Source organism: Sturnus vulgaris, chromosome 15 (genome assembly GCF_052056855.1).
Source record: "Sturnus vulgaris isolate bStuVul1 chromosome 15, bStuVul1.hap1, whole genome shotgun sequence".
In the NCBI taxonomy this organism is placed as follows: Eukaryota; Metazoa; Chordata; class Aves; order Passeriformes; family Sturnidae; genus Sturnus; species Sturnus vulgaris.
Genome location: NC_142257.1, coordinates 13,654,213 through 13,673,993, shown reverse-complemented (window position 1 = coordinate 13,673,993; position 19,781 = coordinate 13,654,213). Strand labels below are relative to the sequence as shown.

The following is a 19,781-nucleotide window of genomic DNA, read 5'->3' as shown; positions in this document are numbered from 1 at the left end:
TGAACTGCTCAGTACTGCAGCGGTTACTAAATGGCTGCCTCAAATCTTCAGCCCAATATGTTGTTTTCAGATTCCACTTGAAGAAACAATTCAGAATGCAATGTGTGTTTTCTGGTGTATTGTATTTCAGTAGCACTGCTGCAGTGTGAGCAGACTTTGCCACCCTCAGTAGAGAGTGACCTCTGGAGCTGTATTACACCAGCTAGTAAGTGCAATGCCCACTGACATGAGAGAGAACTGCTGCTGAAAACAATCTCACTGCACGAAAAGAGAAATGAAAATTATTTTTTTTCCTTTTTTAAAATTCTCTCACTGCTTCAAGATTAATTTTTGATCTGACCTTCAAATGCTTAGATGTCAAAAGCGTATGTATTTTACATTTCATTTGTGCAGAGTAGTGAAGTTGCTCTCAGTACATTTCCACTCGGGAGAGCCTTGCAATTTCCCTGATATCAAATCCCCGAAGGTATTGATTACCACTGAATTTGATCCTTCTCATCTTCTGGGTAAAAATTCAACTCTATTTTTTCTAAGGCAATTTCATTTAGTGTAATATCAGCAGCTTGTAAATGCATTTTCATGAGATTACACTGTTGACTATTAGGTAAATGCAGACCAACTAAATACTCTTTTTTTCTTTTTTAAATATGTAAGGTAAAAGTTATAGAAGTTAATACTTGTGTAGAAATAGTTAAGATATCCATTTAACATACTTCCGTTTAAATACAGTACAAGAACTCCTACAGATAATAGTATGTTATATTTGCTTATGGAACTAATATTAGAGGAAACCTCTCAGGAAAGTAAATTCTCTAACTAAACTCTTATTCTTGTTGTTTCTGTCCTGAAGCCATGGATTTTGCATCTGCATGCACAGCCTGTATCCCTTCTCTGTGTGCCTTATGAAACACTGGATGTACCATACGCATTGATTACCATTGCATGCATTGCTCCCGTTTTAGACTCCCATAACACTTCTTCAAACTCCGACTTCAAAGAGTCATAAAAATATTACTTATCTTCTCTGAAATAATGAAAGAAACATTGTTACAAGTACAACTTTCTACCTGGTTTAGAAATGTAGAGGATCTAAAATGTAACACTTCCCCTTACATGAAACACCCACCTTTGCTCATGCTTATTTCAATGGTAGTACACTAATTTTACTATTATTTGCAGAATCCGAATGCTGTTACAATAAGTGTTTGTCTATGCTTCCTCAAATCCTACTAAGGTGTTGATAACCCATTGAGTGTCTCAGTCTAGAGAGGAAGAATTCAGTTGAGGTAAGCACACCTTTGGCATGGCAGTTCATGCCATTGCTCTCACCCTCCCAGAGCTGCTCAGCTGCTTATGTTCTCCACAATGCACAATCTCAAGGAGCTTTCACTGTGGTAGAGTCAGTTCTCCAAACATCAGTGAACTTGGAGATTCAAGCAATTATTTAAGACTCCTTTTTTCAAGTTGCTTTGTTGCCTTTTTCTATTTCTTTTTTTCTTTTCCTTCTATCTTTCATGCTGTGCATTCAGTGATTACCATTCATTTGCACTCCTGAAGTATGAATCACTGACAGGTTGAACAGAGTATGAAGAGAAGAATTTGGAAGATATCTTGACTTCCCAGTATTGCAGTGAAGATGACTGCCAAATGCTAGTTCTGTCCTGAGGGGATGTTTGAAAGTTCTTTAATCCCCAAATGAGAGCTGGAGAATGTTAGATAACCTCTTCCTGTGAAAACTTTTATTTGCAATCAATACATACCTATGACACAATTTCTCTGTCACCTTATTAAACTTCTGCAACTGATTCCACTCATTAAAAAAATTACAAGTGTTTCTTCTTTCCCTGATGTCTTCTCCCAGCCCATTTGTTGCATTTTTGGTTTGTTGATCTTTTCAAGTCTTTCAGATCTAATGGGCAGCATCATTACTAAAATTTCCCCCAATTTTAACCTTGGGAGTTATTGCTGCACTGTGCCAAAGTACCCTTACATTAGATAATATCACTTTGAGCTTTCTTTTGAGAGATTGATAGTGTTGGAAGGGAGGCATTTTATGGGATTAAATAGAAAATCAATAGGATAAACAACCCTTTTGCTAGCATGTTTATTTTTATTTCCTGATTGTATCTCTCTTTCTGAAAACTGCCTGTAGCTGAAAATAGGAAGCTCAAAGTCTGGTGTTGCAGCTGTACTCTATAGGTTTTGCTAGGGCAAATTATAAAATAGTATGGAAATTACCATCCCTTTCCTAGAGTCTCAAAGCAACTTCCACACTTGGTTCATTCAATTTATAATTAAATGGTATAAAGTCTAGTCATGAAAAAAATACCCAAATAACATAATTTTTTTAATAATTAGAACTGAAATTAATCTGGTTTTAGGTTTTGAATATAAACCATTCTAGATAAATCTGTGCCTCTGGATTATTCATAATTGGCTGTATTGTGATATAAATAAGGTGGATGATTTCCTTTCACCACAAGTTACAGTGGGGAGAATTTTCTTGAGACTTTTGGTAGTCACCTTGAGTAGGAAGAAGCAAGTGGTAAATCCTCCATTCTCCTTTCCTGTACAGATACAAGAGCAAATAGTGTGACTTTTTTTTAAACCCTGGTTTCTATCAAGTGGGCTTTTTTGGCAACAGAAATTTAATCCTCCCTTATCAGTATCTCTAAATCCCTAATTATTTTCCTAAAATCTTATTCCAGAACTGTAGGCCTGATTTGTCCTCCAAGGTAACTATTCAGGAATTTCATAACAACTGCAGAACAGTTACAGAATAATAATGGCAATGTCAGTTCCTCCACATAGCCCAGACTGTATGGACTTTTAAAGGCATATTGAAGTACCTATTTGGATTGGAGAAAACTTGTTAGAATGTGACTGCATTTCAGCTGAGAGTTTCTTTTAATGTTTTCTGAAACTTTTGTTGAAACTCATAGAGATTAGAGTCTGAAGTTTTAAACTTCTTTGTTGTTCTCCTATTTGGTCTAAAAGTCAGAATAAACCTATGTGAAAATATCAGTAACTCATAAATTATAGTAAGTGATAATGTTTAAATACAGATTTGTTGTAAGAGGTTTTTCTCTAATGGTACTTAACAAAATGAAAAATAAATATAAAAAGAGGGGTTGTTGTGGAAAATGGTTTACATAGGTGCTAAGTCTGAGCAATCCACATACCCTAACAATATGCAACTGATCCAATATTTGGATTCATTTCTTTTGTGTAGATGAGTCTTTTTCATGCTGCTGAGAGTGATGGTATTGTAAGAACAATTCTACAGACCCCATCTGTGGAACTGCATTTTATCCACCAATATTATGTGTGTCTCAAAGAGCAGAAGATTGGAAGTCCTGTGAAAAATATTTTGAAGACCAAAAGCTCAGAATTAATGGGGCAGAAACATAAATCTTGAATATTAAGTCTGAATCTGATATGCTATATAAATGCTGTTTTTACTTAGAGGGTGTGTGGAGACTAAAGATGGCAGAGTGACTTAAAATTGCAGTGTTGAGAAGTCAGGAAGATTTTGGAACCAAAGATTGACCAGGAATAATGGCCAGGTGTGTATTTCCTCTCTGCAGCTTTAACCCAATGCTCTCAAAGGTGTAAAACTCATCATGAATTTGACAGTTGCTGCAGTAGCTGCTAATTCTTACTGGGAGTTATAGAACCATAGAACTCTGTTTTAAATCAAGGTTTTTCTTAGAGGTTTTCTCAAGGCTCCTTATGAATGGAAATAGGGGGTTGGAGTTTTGTCTTAGAACTTTAATTGTTTTATTGTTTGACTTTTTTCTTGCCATATGCAGAATATTTTTTTCCTTTGTCATTCAAGCCATGACTGAATTCTTTCCTGTCTTACAAGTGTTCAGTGCTAGAGAAGCCAAATAATTCAAAGTAAATAATTTATTAAGCAATGCTTGGCTTACTTTATTTGACCAGTATATAAAAAGCTCTCACACTGTTTATATTTCCTCAATGAAAAATTCTGCAAGATCTGGACTGAACCAGTGGGTTACTCACAAATTCAGCATATTTGTTATATTTGTTATACTCAAGCTGTTGTAATGGGTCACCTGAGTCACATTGTTCCACTTTTATAGTTTCTGTTCCATGATTGGATGTCATAAACTGTATATGTTGCTTTTCAAAAAATGAGTTTTGTTTGGGGACTCATTCTGTTATCCACTCACTGAAATCAGCTACTCCAAATGCACTAGTGTGGGGCTGTGCCTGTGCCAGGGACTCCATCAGGGAGTCATGACTGATTAGTTCAGGAATGAGCTAATATCTAATCAGCCTTCAGCCTAGATCTGGTTCTGATGATTCAGCTGAAGCACCCTGGGGAGATGGCAGGAAGGAACAACTTGAAAGTAGTCAGATCCCCAAGTCTCCTCACAGCCAAGTGTCACCCAGGATGTCCCCAGTAGTGCCACTGTCAGGATCACACTGAGCCCCAAGGAGCAGTGGGACTTAGTGAGCACTTTCCTTGGCTGCTCTTTGAATTTGGCTGTTATAGGCGTTTCTATATAAAAGGAACACAATACCTTGCTTTGGTTTACATTTTGTTCTGAGTTTTGGTCAGAAGTTTTTGGTATCCTTTGCAAACGTCCCATGGGTCAGAAGGAACCCTGACTTGAACTATGGCTTTGTTAGTTATAGAATGCATTTGGGAAGTCTTAGTCTGGTTTACTCAATTAACTAAGCTAAAAAAGTGTTCTGTCTACAAGAGGATATCATATATTTGTTTACAATCTATTTCTTATTCTTCATGTCAAATTTTATCATCTTTCTAAAAACTGAACTCTTCTATATCCTCTTAAATTTATCATGCAGTTGGAACTTAGAGCAGGCAATGCTCTTGGACTTTGTTGAGACATGGACCAAAAAAATAATTCATTTCCAAAGTTGAAAATGTTGAATTTTATTTTATGTAGTAACTTGTGTAATTAGAATTGAAACCTATTACTAACACTTAATAAAGGTGAATGTTAAAATCTAAACATTCAAGAGGCCTATTGAAAAACAAAAAAGAGCTTGTTGGGGGTTGGATTGTTCCCCTTTTTCTTTCTGTGGAATTCCTCCCATTGTTATGCTAAGTAATTGTGGCTACACCTTGAAACGACAGATAATGTTCTCTCCTAGGGGGGTGTGGAGGGGAAGGGGAGGGGAAACGGAAAAGGAAAGGTGGGACGGGGGGTCTGGAGCGGGGGGCTCTCTCTCGCTTGGCTCGGGAGTGGGAGGAGAGCCCGGGCTCCGGTCTGTCATCTCCCCTGCCATCCCAGCACTGAAATCCATGCTTCCTGCCTTTGGACATCGCTCTGCTGCTCTCCCATCTCACCCTACTATCTCCAGACTCTGCTGAGCACCACGACCGACACCGTGAGGGGCAGTCACTTTCCCATCCCCTCTCACCCCTGGGCCGCCGCCATCACCCAGCCCTCTTCAACTGCGTGGGACCTGCCCTGCCCCCACAGCACAGGTAACTGAGCACAGGGAGACGGCCTGTGGCCAAAAGGGACTGGAGCTGAGCTATACTGTTCTGTTCTGTTGTCAATTTTTATAGCTGTTGTTGTTTTCTGCCTTGTTAGATACCAGTAAAGAACTGTTATTCTTATCCCCATACCTCCTGCCTGAAGGCATCTGAATTGGACCTAAAATAATTAAAAGGGAGGGGGGTTGCACTCTGCATCGCAGAAAAGGGGCTCTTGCCTTTCCTTAGACCATACCTGTCTTTCAAACCGAGACAGAGCTTTTTTACATATTTCTTCTAAATCAATACATTGTCAAAGCATACTAATAGTGTAATAGCTTAGAGTATGTATTCTTCAAGAAAGAATCCATGTATGCCTTCTTTAAAAGTTGTTTCTTCCTGAGTTGGGACAAATCTCTTTTGGATCTTTCCTTTATAAACTGTTGTTTATATATTGTCTTAATAGGCTGGACCTGAATTCAGGGAACCTAACTTCTGCTTTATCTCTTTCAGCAGCTTTTCTTCAAGTTTCATTGAAATCATTAAAAAGCAAAGAAATGGCACTTAAATTCTTTCTATTGACTGTTCTTTTTTTCTTTCTTTTTTCTTTCCAATGGGATATACTAGTTTGGATAGGATTTTGGAGGGAATCAATACAATATTATCAATAGCGGATAATCTTTCTCTTCTGTCTCAGCTCCTCCATTTGTCAAAAAACAAAATAAAAAGATCAAGATCTCTGTTGTAAAGTGCTTCAGTATATACGAATGAGGGCAGTTACAAGAGTACCAGGTATTTCTATTACCTGCTTTTAAAAGAGTTAAAAAAAGAATACAAGTATCTTACTTATAGAAAGATCTTAACAATGTTCTAGACCTTATCCAGCTAAATCTTTCTGTATGAGTCCTTATATAAAAATATATTTTCTGTTTAAACATGATTGTCCTATTTACCTTTCTTTTCATCTAATGATATAATCCCAACATGTTTCCTCCAAATACTACTAAATATTTAGTAATCTCCTTTTCCATTACATTCTGCATTCTCTGTAATTCTTGCTTAATTATGGACAAATCTTTCATACTCTTTTCACATGCATCTGATACCTACAGGAAAGTTTTTAAGTATTGTTTTCATTTATGAAAAAAGCTAAAATTTTCTTGGGTTGTACTTCAGGAAGTGTTAACCCTTTTGGGATGAAGGAGTATTATTCCTTCTGGATGATGCAATGAAGCAGGTAGTCAATTTTCATACTTCTTTAAGTCTTTGTTGACATGAGGTCTACATCTCCTTTAGTGTTCCATATTTTGTATTTAGAGAAAAAGTTTGTAATCATGCCACACTTGGAAAACAAATTTTTTTTATAATTAGAAGTGGATCCTTAAAAAGATCTGAGGAAGTAAAATCACTGCAGTTACTTTGCACAGTTGTATTCAATGGACCAATATTTGCCGTAATTTTAATAAATGACGTTGTACCAACTTGTACCATATGTGTTAGTACTGACAATAGAAAGTAATGTTATTCATAGTGTGAATCATACACACGCTTTTTTGAACTTGAAAAGACTAGTATATACTTGATGAACTATTTTTATTTCAATTTGAGATTCACAGATAATATAAATTATGGAATAAATAAATTAAAATATTTCTAATTTTTTCACTGAAAATGCATTGTCCGATGATTTACTTTAAAACATTTACAAGTAAGTTGCACTTATCAAAATTTAAAAATTCAATTCTTAATGTATGACTATGGAAGATGAATAGACTTGGCAAATTGATTGATTTTTATTGGGTGTAGTCACTTTGTGCTTCATACATGTTTCTGAGAGATCATGCATATTCATTTTTTTCATGGAGTTTGAAACAGTACTGGATTTCTGCTGCCTGGAAAACATGGTAAGTAAGCTGAATTATAATATAAATTATGTAAAAAATCATATACCAATTAGAGTTATTTATTTATTTATTAATAGAGATATTGCCTTGTCAATGCCTACTTTGATATCTTTTATTTTGGGAAGTTTCTCTGAATCTTTGACATAGGTAGACAAGGCTGTGCTGCAGTGCTCTTCACTGCAGTAGGCATCTGAGCCAGTGTCCAGACTGTGGAGAGATGCAGAGGCAGAGCAGTTGGGACTAGCAATATTTCTGCATTCATTCAGTGCAGGAAGTATGATGAGCTGTCTTTTTAGTATATTTTCTGAAATATTTATTTGCTGTAATGTTTCCCCAGACTCTACAGTAAATCCAGGGATAACTTCAGTTTTTGGTTTGATTTTTTTTTTTCCTTCCCCCCTCCCCTTCTCATACTTTTCCTACTTTTTCCATGATAGCCTTGTGACCTTCATGCACTTAGCTTTCTTCCTCATAAATGATGTAAGTACAATCCTATACTTACAGTAGGTTTAGCCAGACACAGATGACTGGATATGTTTGATAGCAAGTATCTTGCATCTGACATAGATAAACCCAAATAAATTCTCCATGTTAAAATTCCTCAGGGTAAGAATACATACTATTTTTTCCCTTCTGCAAGAGCAGGGAGTAAAAAATGCTCAGAAAACAGAACATGGAACCTTTGCAAAAGTTTCAAAAACAATGGTCCAGGCATTCATGGGGGACAGACTCTATCTTCATTAAAAATCAATTCAAGCTACGGAAGTGAAGTTTATATTCTGAACTCCATCCTCTTCAGTTTAGGATTCTTAGTAATTAACACTTAGAGAGCTATAGGTTAGGAAAGTACTGTCTGTGCTTTCCCTTGCGTCAGTGAAACATGAAAATAATTTCCAGATTCAGGTCTTAGATGGGCTTTTCCTCTTGGGGAGTGGATTGTCTCCAGTGATGACAGAGGGAGTCTGAAATTTAGCATGCATCCTAGCATGCTAATTTTAGTCCTGCATCAAATTTGCTTTCCGAACTGTCTGTACGGAGAACATGTCAAAACTACAGATCTAGTTTGTATCTCACACCTTTAATGAACAGGATGCTGTTCATCAGATGAGTCAGCACAGCTGTTCTGCTTTGAGGGCTGAATCTGCAATCTCCACTTGGAACTACAGGAAGACCTCTAATATGATGCAATTCTGCTCTCATTTGGGTTTCTGATTTTCTTTTTATCCATCAGTTCAAACTGGGCTTCTCAAGAGCAGCATGCCAGTGCAGGCCCCTCACTACTGACTGCCAATCATCTACCTGAGAGTGTTACATGTGAGGAAGAGAGATATGGTTCTAAATCAAATTGTTATTCAAGAATATTTACACATTTTCAGTGTTATTGTCCTTTATTCTGGTTCCAGCTGGAACTCATTTAAATGAATAAATAACAGAGAAACTGAGCATATAGGTATAAGTCATTAAATGCTTGAAAGTATGAATTTGACAGTGCTGTGTTCTGTAAAGGATCTGATTTGATTAAAACATCAAAGTTATTATGCATAAAAGGCATCTTGAAATTGCCTTTTATGAGATTTAATTTGTTAAAAGCACAGTATGGAATGCTGGGTCCTTCAGGAATGATAGAATGTTGTTGGTTCCTAAAGTTTTTACTTCCAAAAGCTATGACATAGATTGGCTTGTTTGACCATTTAGAGGCAGGAAAAGGACATGGACAAACTAATGGAAATGGTACAAGCAAACTGGAAAAGCTGTAAAATATGAACAATGCAATGATATTTGTCTGCTCTTTATCCGGGCTTAAAACCAGGATATATCTATATGTTTCATTAGTATTAAACTCCTTTTCAAGAGTAAATTAGATGCAAGGAAGATAAACTTAGCATACATTGCTCTTATTTGTTTTAGCTGAAACCCAACAATTCCACTATGATACATTTCAAAGACTTGCAGAAACACATTTTTGAGTGCTTTTCCCCTCTGAATGCACAGAAACACTTTATCAGCACTTTCTGGCCATGCATAAAACATTGACATGAAAACACACTAGGAGATCTATTGTAGCCTTTATTGTAGCCAAGAAATATCTTTGTGCCACAAACAAACAAACCAACCAAAACTCTTTTTTTGTTGCCAGAATTCAGTTCTGTAAAGGAAATCTTGATCTATCTGGCTGGATTCAATCTGGGCTGGGAATAGTACAATGGTGCAGACCTTACCTGCACTAAACATGCTCCTGTAGTTCTGGAAAACTGGTTTATTCACTACAAATGCACCAAAAACTGGTTCAAGTTGAATAGTAAATATGTGATGTATAGAAAGAGAAAAGTTGCACTAGTTGGAAATGATCCTCTGAATAACAGATGATGGTTATGATTTTACAAGTTCATTAAACATTTACTGGAAAACAGAAAAAAATCTTATTAAGATCCATCTTCTTTTCCTTTTCCCATACATTTTATTCCTGTGTGTGCTGGCTGAATTTTAAACTCTGGACTTGTCCTAGTTAAGTAGCTAAAAAGGATATAATTCGACAAGATTCTGAGATGTATTATATTTTTAAATATCCTGTTAATCAATGTCAATATAAATACTCTGGGAATTATAGTTTACAAAAAACTGCAGATAAGACCAGAGTAGCATTACTGAAAATTAATATGACTAAATTCCAAAACCTCAAAATCTTCCCAACCTACTCTGTCACACTGACTTAAACAAAAAGAAAAGAACCTGACAAACAAGCAAACAAAAATCCTCCACTCTAGCAGTAATATAGGTTTGCAGAAAGTCTGTGAAGTTGAATTATACTTATAAACTTCATTAGGAAAACAAACAAATATGAAAATTATTTCTGTGCTTTTAAAATTTTTTGTGTTAGTTTTTGCATTATACAGAGTTGCTTGTATTGTTTTGTTGGAATAGCCAAAAAAATTCTGAAAGAGAGAGCTGATTCAAGGCTAAGCCTGGAAGTCAGACAGTTAAATCTAGGAAGTACATTAATAGATTCTAACATTTTTTTTAGGTTCCTCAAATTTAGGATTTGAGATTAGGATTTGAAATAATGCTAACTTGAAATATTTTTCTGCTGCGTTTTTCTATAATCACAACTAACTAAGCTTTTCATAGCTGTCTGCAAGACATTCAAAGAGTTCTTTGATTTAAGATGTCCCACAGAACAGTAGAGCTCAAGAAATGGAGCACAACTAAATATTCTACATTCTTGGGTGAGTAGTATTATACAGTTCCAAAGCATTCATTGGTTCGCGTTATGCCTTCTCCACAAGGATACAGATTGCCAAAACAGAAGAAGGTCCCAAATTTTGGCCTTCTGGCATAATAAAGACTTCATTCTTTATAGTCTGACCTCTAAAATATAATCTTTAAATAAAACCTACATTTAATCTTTATTGCTTGGTTGGAAATACTTGCTTTTGACATGTTTTGTTCTTTTATGGCTGCAAGGGTTTAAAATGTTATTTTTAAGCTTTGGGGACAGGAGTTATGCAGAACCTTTTTGTTATTGCATTTCCTAGCACTTGGAAAAATGTGTTGAGACTTCAGAAATGTCTGTCCTGTGGGACTGAATTTACTAAAGAGCAGCAAGTCACTTAATAGAAAATGTCTGATAGTCCCTGAGGATCTTTTCCTATTACCTACCTCTAAATGAATGACTAACATAATGGATTAGGCTGTTCACCCTTGATACATGACTGGAAGACTTTATGAACTAGAAGGAATGTATTTTGATTTCACTGGTGTCCTTCCCTATCACTGCTGTTGAATTCACTGATGGAGAATTCTCTGAATTGTGAGAAGCTAACAGTGTGCTGATTTCTTTTTGCTTAACCTCCATGTGTCCCCTGCATAATTCTGCCTTTTCCCAGCATCAATCTGTGACAAGATCAAAAATGGATCTGGTCAGATAGCAAAGGTTATCAGCTAAAATGTACAACTAGAATTTTAGCAAGAAAATTCAAAGGAAGAATTCTAAACATGTATATGCTTAAATGAAGATAAATGTATTGGTTTGTCTAAAGGTTTATACCATATGACTGAATTCATTGATCTTTGTGAGGGTCCTCTATGCTGACTTTGAAAAACTTACCATGCAAACACTGTGTATGGCGAATATCTTTTAGAGAGACCTGCAAGGATGCATTTGAATATATCCAACCATCTTTTTATTTACATGTTCCATTTAAAGCTGTAAATTACCATTCAAAGACTGGGATTTTGACTTAATTAGTATAATCTCAGATGCTTAATTATTAATAAGTACTTTAAATTAAAGCTCTAAAACAGCAATAGATGTATTTAAAATGATATACAGTTTCCAGTATTGTGCTTCTGATGAGAATTGCTTGCCACAGAAGCTGGGGATTACATACAGTTTGGGGTAGCTGTTTGCTCTGATCTCACTCATATTATCTCTGGTGCAGGTTAGAGTAACCTGTTTTCCCACTTGCAACATTTTGTAGTGTGTTCTCTCTAGTAATTTCTGAAGTAACAAACCTGAAACCTTTTTGATTTTCATTTCATTTCACTATTTATATACTGCGCCAAGGCTGGTAGAAACCTGTTATGGTCAATTCTGTATCAAGAGAGCTTTTTAGCCATCCAGAGAACTGTCAGCTAGTCACATCTGACTGCATTTTTTCTGCTCCTTTTCTGAGAGTATAAACTGATAACAGCATGAATTATCCCACTTTATTTTCTGTTTCTCAAACCTGTGGAAAATACCATGTTTGCAATGCATCACAATCCTTTTTCTCACTCTAGCGTGGCACTGACAGGGGTCAGATATACTGTAATGAACCAGAGTCTTCACAGACAAGAGTTCACTTTGCCAGTAGCTGGATACCAAGCACAGTGTTACTTCTTCTCTTAGATATGCAGCCTTTAAACAGAAAACTAATTTATAAAGGTGAGAAAATTGCTCAATATAACGTTTGCCTTCATAAGAAAATAAATACTAGTGGAAGTTTTGGTAATGAACAGTTTCTATGAGAATTGCCTACCTCTTAATTAATTGGTCTACAAGCTGTATGATAATCCACCTTAACAGGTGGAGCATATGCTATGGAACTGTTCCTTACAGCCTCTAAACAAAGTCTGAGGGGAAATGAATCAGATTAGCTGAAAAGTCTGTTCTAGTCACTAAATAAACACTCTGCAATTACAGGTTCACATGTTGATTTTAGAAAGACACCAGACAGGTGAAGTGACATTCAGACTGTACAACAGAGAGAAATGCAGATGTCATCTTTTGAAGCAAAAAAAAATCATAGTCCAAGAGTTGCAGAAGAACTATACACTAAGCTGTTACTGCTCAAAAAGATAAATAAATAGTGAACTCAGTAAATTGCAGGCAGTCTAAGTTGTGCTTCACAAAGAGGGAACAAAGAGAAGATCAAATGGCAGAGGGCTCTGCAAGATTAGAACAATTGAAATTTTTCTCTTTCTTCTCACAGCTTCATGCAGCACTGAGCAAGATCTGGGCAGTACCTCCTGGGGTGAGTCTCTTTTGAGACAGTGCATTCATTATCAAATACTGGGGGGTTGTTGTTCTTTAAAATGACTATACAAGAACTAACAGAAACCTTGAATGTACACATGCATGCCTTCTAACAGCACTGCTGGTAATTACAAGATAATAGTTTAAAAGAGAGGGGCAGCACTAAAATAATGCAGCTTTTGTTTCACCAGAAATTGGTTTTGGTTTTTTTATCATTTTAGTCTTCTCCACCAAAAGCATTGCTGACAATACTAAAACTACCTTCTTTTATTTAAGAAAAACAGGATTTGAGAAAAACACAAGGCTTCTAGTTCTTCTATCCAGTTATTTAAAGATATTTTAGATCTAATTGTAGGTTTACCATCACTCATTTTATTGCAAACTGACAGATATTATTGTAGTTCAATGTCCAGTGTACCAGAAACTATGAAATTGAATCTCCTTGCAAGCAGAGCACTTTCTTATGACTTCTAAACTCACAGCTCTGTCTTCAGAAGAGAATAGGCACATAGAGCTTTCTCACTGCAGCTTTATTGAACAGTATAACTGACTTCCATAATGGAAGTCCTGAATTAAAATATGTTGGCTTTTAGTTCCAAATTATTCGATATTTCAGAATGTTATTTATTGGTCAGATGCTTGAGTTTCTTGTAGTGAAAAAGCAGCATTTCCAGAGAGCAAATGCTGTTCATGAAAACCTCACCTTGTTGAGAACCTGGTATGTTTAAGCATCATTAAGGAAAAAAAGTCTCCTTGTACATATCCTAGCACCAGGAGATCCTGGTAAGATACTGAGAATCCGAATTAGAATTCTTCATCCAGTTGAAGAACATAATGCAAAACAAGTAACAAGAATTCCTCTTTGCATGTCACTGTCCCTCCTTTCAGTCTCTTCTCCATAAATGCATAAAACAAATATCAGTAGGTGAGCTTGTTGTGCTAGAGAATTGAACTATCAGCTAATAAAACCCCATGACTTGCATAAGTGTGACACACTTCCATTACAAAGTCCAAGAGTGCAATTTCACTCAAATTTGCAGAGCTATCAAAGGGACCAATACAGACCAATAAAGACTGACACTTGTACTATCAGCATATTATTTTAAATACTTGACTATGATCAGTAAGAATCAACATGTCTGAAAATCATGTACTTTTATTTGCATGCTTAAATATCATGACATCAATGTCTTTCATTGCATTGAAAGAACTTGAATTTACAGGCAGGCTTTCAGTGTAATTCTCAGATGTGCTTATGTAGCATTTATCTGCATCTTTAAATGTCTAATACTTGTAAAAATATGAATGCATCTTTATTATATAACTTTCAGGGATCTTTGCAAATCTCTAGGAGAAAATCTCTGCTCTTTCTGCAAAAAAGAAAGGGAAGCGTCAGCTTGTATTGCCTCTTTCCTGTAGTTCATCTTCTTAACCTGCATGTCTTCAAACACAAATTATTTTGGTTATTTAACATATAACAGGTTCTTGTGCTCAAAAAAAACCACAAGGTTGGACCATGGTGCTCCATGGAATCAGCAAATGACTGTGTAGATGTGGACATAGAGTTTATGAAATTCAGTATTAAAGGCAGAAAGGATTTTACTCCATATTGAGGTATTCAGTTTCAATAAATAAGGCATTTCTTTAAGGGTCTGTAATTGTTCTGACTCACTAGGTAACATGGAGCATGTTTGAGTGAAGTAGTACAAGAGAGAGCTGCAGAGTGACTTGACAAAATAAAGGGATTGTTAAGGTACTTTTGAGCCTTCTCCCATCAGACCATTACAACCACTGAAGTGGATCAAATGGTTACATAAAACAGTAGAACTAATGGAATGATTTTATTTCTACTAGAGCAAGTCCACAGTTGCATGCCCTTTGATTGCTTCTAAGTATCTGCGTAACTTTATAGGAAAAGACATTTTCTAGCCCTAAAAAGGTCAAGTTCATGTTTCTTTTTTTCCACATTTTATATCCAGGTTAATTCCTGTTATGCTTCATTTTATCTTTAAAAAAAATTGAAAGAGACCGGTACCTAAATTTTCTAAGTCCTAGTGAGTAGGGAAGCAACATTTGCAAAAGCAGCCCAGGGAATTTTATTTTCATTTACCAGAATTATGCATTATGCAAGACAGAATTTTGTGTATTTTTGAAACAAGTAGCACATTGGACCTTGGCACAATAATAATCAGCTGCCAGAAGGGCACTAACACAAGTAAGGGGATTTATGCACTGTGAAGATATCCTTGGAGTTCTGTACATTTTCAGCAAGGTCAGCTGTGCAGTCTCCATTGCTGGACTCTGCACCTGATGCTGGTTATAGTGGGAAGCAGGCTCACTCCTGGGGAAATAGCTGTAATCCATTTATGTGAGCAGTGCAAAGTGACTTTTCTTTTCTGAAAGTACTCCCAGCACTCAGAACTCTAGACTGAGGCCACCACCCTATAATTTTCCTTAAGAGGGATGATGCCAGCTGCTTTATCTCACTATAGTCAGATTGTGTAAGTCAGCTTTACACCTTTCACATAGTATAATACTCATCACTTGTAACAATTTTAACTCTATGAATATTTAGATCTTGATCCACTTTCCATTAAAGTTACATTATGGTAACTGGAGCAGGTGTGGTTCTTGAAAGGGCATGGTCAGGCTTCAGACAGTTGGAATTTACCTTGTAAAGACAAATTCTCAGTCCTAGCCCTGAATCTCTGGATGCTCACTGTAGATGCTTCCTGCTTGTCAGTCTGTCAGGAACTGTTTTTTCCAGGATATTCCCTGGACAATGTCAGACCTCTTGAGGGATAACGATATGGGTGATTTATGGGGTGTTTCTGGTGCATACAAATATTCTCCAATTTTTAAGAAAGAGAAACATTTATATGAGTTAATTGAAAGGAAGGGAGTTTAGTATCCAGAATCCAAGATGATAAATGAACAGTATTTATTGCAGAGAAAAACACTGGGCAGTTTCCACACTGATTTTCATGTAGGTCAATGTAGTTTATCTATCTATTTATCTATCTAATCTATCTATCTATCTATCTATCTATCTATCTATCTATCTATATTTCTATCTATATTTGATGAATATAAATAAAAGACATTCTCTTTTGCTTGTTATTTCTTTTAATTACATTCTTGATTTTTATGGTAGGAGTAAATTTGGTTGTTCTTTCAAAATGAACTCTTCTTGTCAATGCCTGTTGGAACAATGTTGAGATTTTTTGTGAGATTGAGGAATATTGCTACTTTATTCTGTAATATTAATTTATTTTGGGGATATAAGCTATTTTTTATTACAAGTTTTTGGGAAATAAACTTGTAGATTGATGAGTTTTCTTTAGATTATTATAAAAATTTCCATGCTAGAGGCCTTAAATATATTAACCCATAAATATTAAGGGAAGAATTTTTATTAATTTTAGTAAAGTGATTAAAAAACTACTTTAAACATTCGTGGAAGGGAAGCTAATGAGGATATCTCATTAGAATGAAAAATGTAGTTTTTGGCTGGAAAAGGGTACCTTATATATATACCCTGGAGTTTTGAAGCTTAATTTGGACCATAAGCCTAGTTCTGAATTTCGATATACAAAATACCATATTCAGGTCTAACTGCATGCACTGAAAAAAGCTTTATTTGTTGAACTCCCTTCCAAATGCACAGTAGAAAAAGTCTGCCTACATGTTGAGCATGTGGATATCAGTAGAGGTGACAAATACTTCGGAAAACAACGTTAATCACCTGAAACATGAGAGACATTTGTTTCTGTCCTTCAACTCCGTGGCCTGTAACAGACTGCATTGGAAATCACTCAGACAGCAGTCTTGAACTGATAGGGAGTTTTTGTGAACACAGTTACTGTACTGTGCAAATCTGTTTCAACAGCCATCATTTAAAGGACAGGCATAAATTTAACTTGTATCCAGCTACTCTTGTGTTAAATAGTGGCCAGATCATAAAGTGATTTTAGAAAGCAGAGCTGCTAATGCATATGCATTTTTAAAAGCTACCAGCCAGTATCAAACGTATGAAGAACTACAGCTAGTTCTTTTTATCATAAGAGTAACTCCTAAGATTTATATTTCTTATTTGACTCAGTGTAATTTGCACATATCACTAGAGGAGAGATTATTCTCAAAATAAATTGTTTCTTCAAGTACATGAGTGATGTTTGACTACACATCAAAGCTTGGACAGTGTGTTCTCTAATGCTGTGAGCTTGGCAACATTCCTATCAGACTGGCATTTTGCTTATTTCATTATTTTAAAAGGAAAAGCAGAAGAAAAATTTTAGCCTTTAAAAAATAAATCTAAAAAATATTCTGAAATTTACATAAGGCCATCAAACCTTGCACCTGCTCTATTGACTTCTGCTGGCGCCTTTTGACAGAGTAAAACACCCTTAAGTTACTAAGTATGTAGAGCATTAAATAATTTCTCAAGTTTACTATTCCAGAAAGAGCCAACACCTGCACTTTTTTTTCTGAAAGGAATGAAAGCAACAAATGTTTAACATAACTGAAAGTAATTATAAAGGAAAGGAACATAATTTTCTTGCCAGAAGGTAGGACCCTCTCCATGTTGCTGTGTATTGGCAAAGCTTTACCAACTTGGATAGTGTTCTGCCAGTTTTTTGTTTTACCATCTGAGAAGCTGGCTTGGCAATGCAATACAATGGATCATCAATTCAAGGCTCTCCCATCAACAAAGGCATTACTTAAAATGCCTAAATACACAGAAAATGTCCTTCTATACACACCTCAGTAGTTTGTATTTAGGTTCACATTCACGGCTTGTCAATCTTACTCCTTTCTCTGGCAGCTTCTCCTATGAACTGGAAAAGGCCTTGTCTGTGTCACCATGAAAACCCAAATCAGTTGTTAAGCCAGCAGACTATGACCACTGCGTAACTTGTCCAAAGAAATCACATAAATTCACATACCAACTGTGAAAGCAGTAGTTATGCATTTACCAATGTGATAACCTAATTCTTCAGGCTGAAACGTTTTTTTGTTGTTTTTTATTAGCATGCAGTTTGCTTTTCCTCCAAATATGTGAAAATGAGTGATTAGGAGGAGAACAGAACAGAGATAATAACATCTAGACAGCAGAATATAGCTTAAGCAGCATGTTAACTTCTTGAATCACAGATTTCATACGTAAAGATATTATTCCTTTATTCTACTTCAGGCACAAAAAGTAGAAATACAGATTTTGAAGTTGTGTGTGACAGCTCACAGATGCAGATTGTTTGTAACTAATTTTAGACTGCATTTTCCATTCAGATGAACAAATTCTAATATTAGAATTTTTATGATACATGAAGATGTAGATAGAGTTGTCTTGAGAATCAAAAGTTACTTATAAAGTTGTAGGTCTGCTTTGGATGGAGAACTGCAGAAATATTCTCTTTTCTTCATGGTGGTGCCAACACACTAGGAAAAAATATGTTTCAATAGCAATTTCACCAATCTGTGTGTCACTGAATGCCTGTTTTTACATAGTCTATTTGAAGATTAATTTCCTATTTTGCAATGAAGGCTTCTTATCAGGAAAACCCCATCCCAAATGCTGCTTTTCCAGATCATTACTCATAATGTAACTACATATACAACACAATGATTATTGAGTAACCACATTTAAATACTGCCATTTCCAAGAAAAACCAAAAAAATTGCTGTAAGTCTTCTGCATTCACTGTCATGGCTACAGGTGACTGCTAAGTGTTTTGTCTTTAATCCGCCCCCTGTTAGAGCTGATGTACAAATTTTAAGAAAGATGTAATGTAAGCTGAACACAAACTTCATTAACAACTCCATGACATTTTACACAAAAAATGTCAACTGGGAGCAAAATCAGGCAAATTATTAATTTGAATTCTTGCATTTTGCAGATGCAGCACATGTATGTGATATCTTGGTTACAGTATTCTTCATTACTCAGAAAGATTTTTCAGTGCCAGAAGTTTGAGAACATGGGACTGAGAGATAAGAACTGAAGGTATGTTTGATCAGTGCAATTGTGATGATTTCAGAGCTTACAGAGAAAATGCAATGTATTTCTTGGCTTTGTGTGCTAAACATTTTCCCACATGAAAACCTTTGCAGCCTCAACCAGCTCCAAAAGCAGATTTCTGTGCACATACAAAAGTCCTAATGAGACCAGCCTGGCAGGACACAATCTCCATCTGAATGCTGAAAACCATACAGCTTTGCAAAGCAGGCCTGCACCAAATCAGAGAAGTGCACTTAAAATATTTTTATTTGTGCACACTCAAGTGAAACTTTTATTTTTATTTACCTTTGTATCTAGGCCAAACACAAAAGATGCAAGCTTATATTACCTGCAATGTACAGTATTAGTGTGATCACACTGCTAGTAATGGCCAATTTTTCTTTTGCAAAACTACAAGTTGTTTGTCAAAAATGTTGAAATTTGCCCAAATCTTTTGCTCAAGATTGTGTAAAATCTGTTGCATTATCATACGAGCTTAGACTAACACCACTATATACAGTGGTACTCAGTGGTTTTCTTTATGTGATGCCATATATATTAAACTTCTTTGATAAATCAGTTGTCCTCTACATTTAATAAAGACATGCAAATACTGAAGATCCTTGTTTGTGCTTTTCTTCTCTGTGTTCAGGTCTAGGTATTTATGCGGCATTGTACATCTCCAGTAAAACACTTTATCAGCACCAAGAACTCAATCAAATGGCCTCTCATTTTAAAAGAAACAATAGTTTCAGCAGAGCCTGTTTTTACTGTGGGTTAAGCTTGGCCATACCACCCTGAGATTAGCAAGCTAGCTCAGCTGTAGAGCATAAAACTGTTTATAATATCAGAGTTGTGGGCTTGGTCCAGCATTGGGCGCCATGTAAA

At 35.8% G+C, this 19,781-nt stretch overlaps 1 protein-coding gene across 11 annotated transcripts in view; it reads left to right on the top strand.

Moving 5' to 3' along the window:
• LOC148222000 (uncharacterized) overlaps positions 1–19,511 on the top strand; it is a 317,722-nt gene extending 298,211 nt beyond the window's left edge. For 4 of the 11 annotated variants that reach the window (XR_015807029.1, XR_015807021.1, XR_015807019.1 and 1 more), the window contains 3 exons: positions 12,852–12,893; positions 18,793–18,899; positions 19,007–19,511. The gene's annotated coding sequence lies outside the window, so the exon portion shown is untranslated. Of the gene's footprint in view, positions 1–1,179; positions 1,287–3,466; positions 4,983–7,340; positions 7,381–7,449; positions 10,605–12,851; positions 12,894–18,792; positions 18,900–19,006 lie in introns of those variants that run through there. The other 7 variants (XR_015807026.1, XR_015807024.1, XM_088173827.1 and 4 more) reach the window with 4 other exon arrangements.
• The last annotated feature ends 270 nt before the right edge of the window (positions 19,512–19,781 follow it).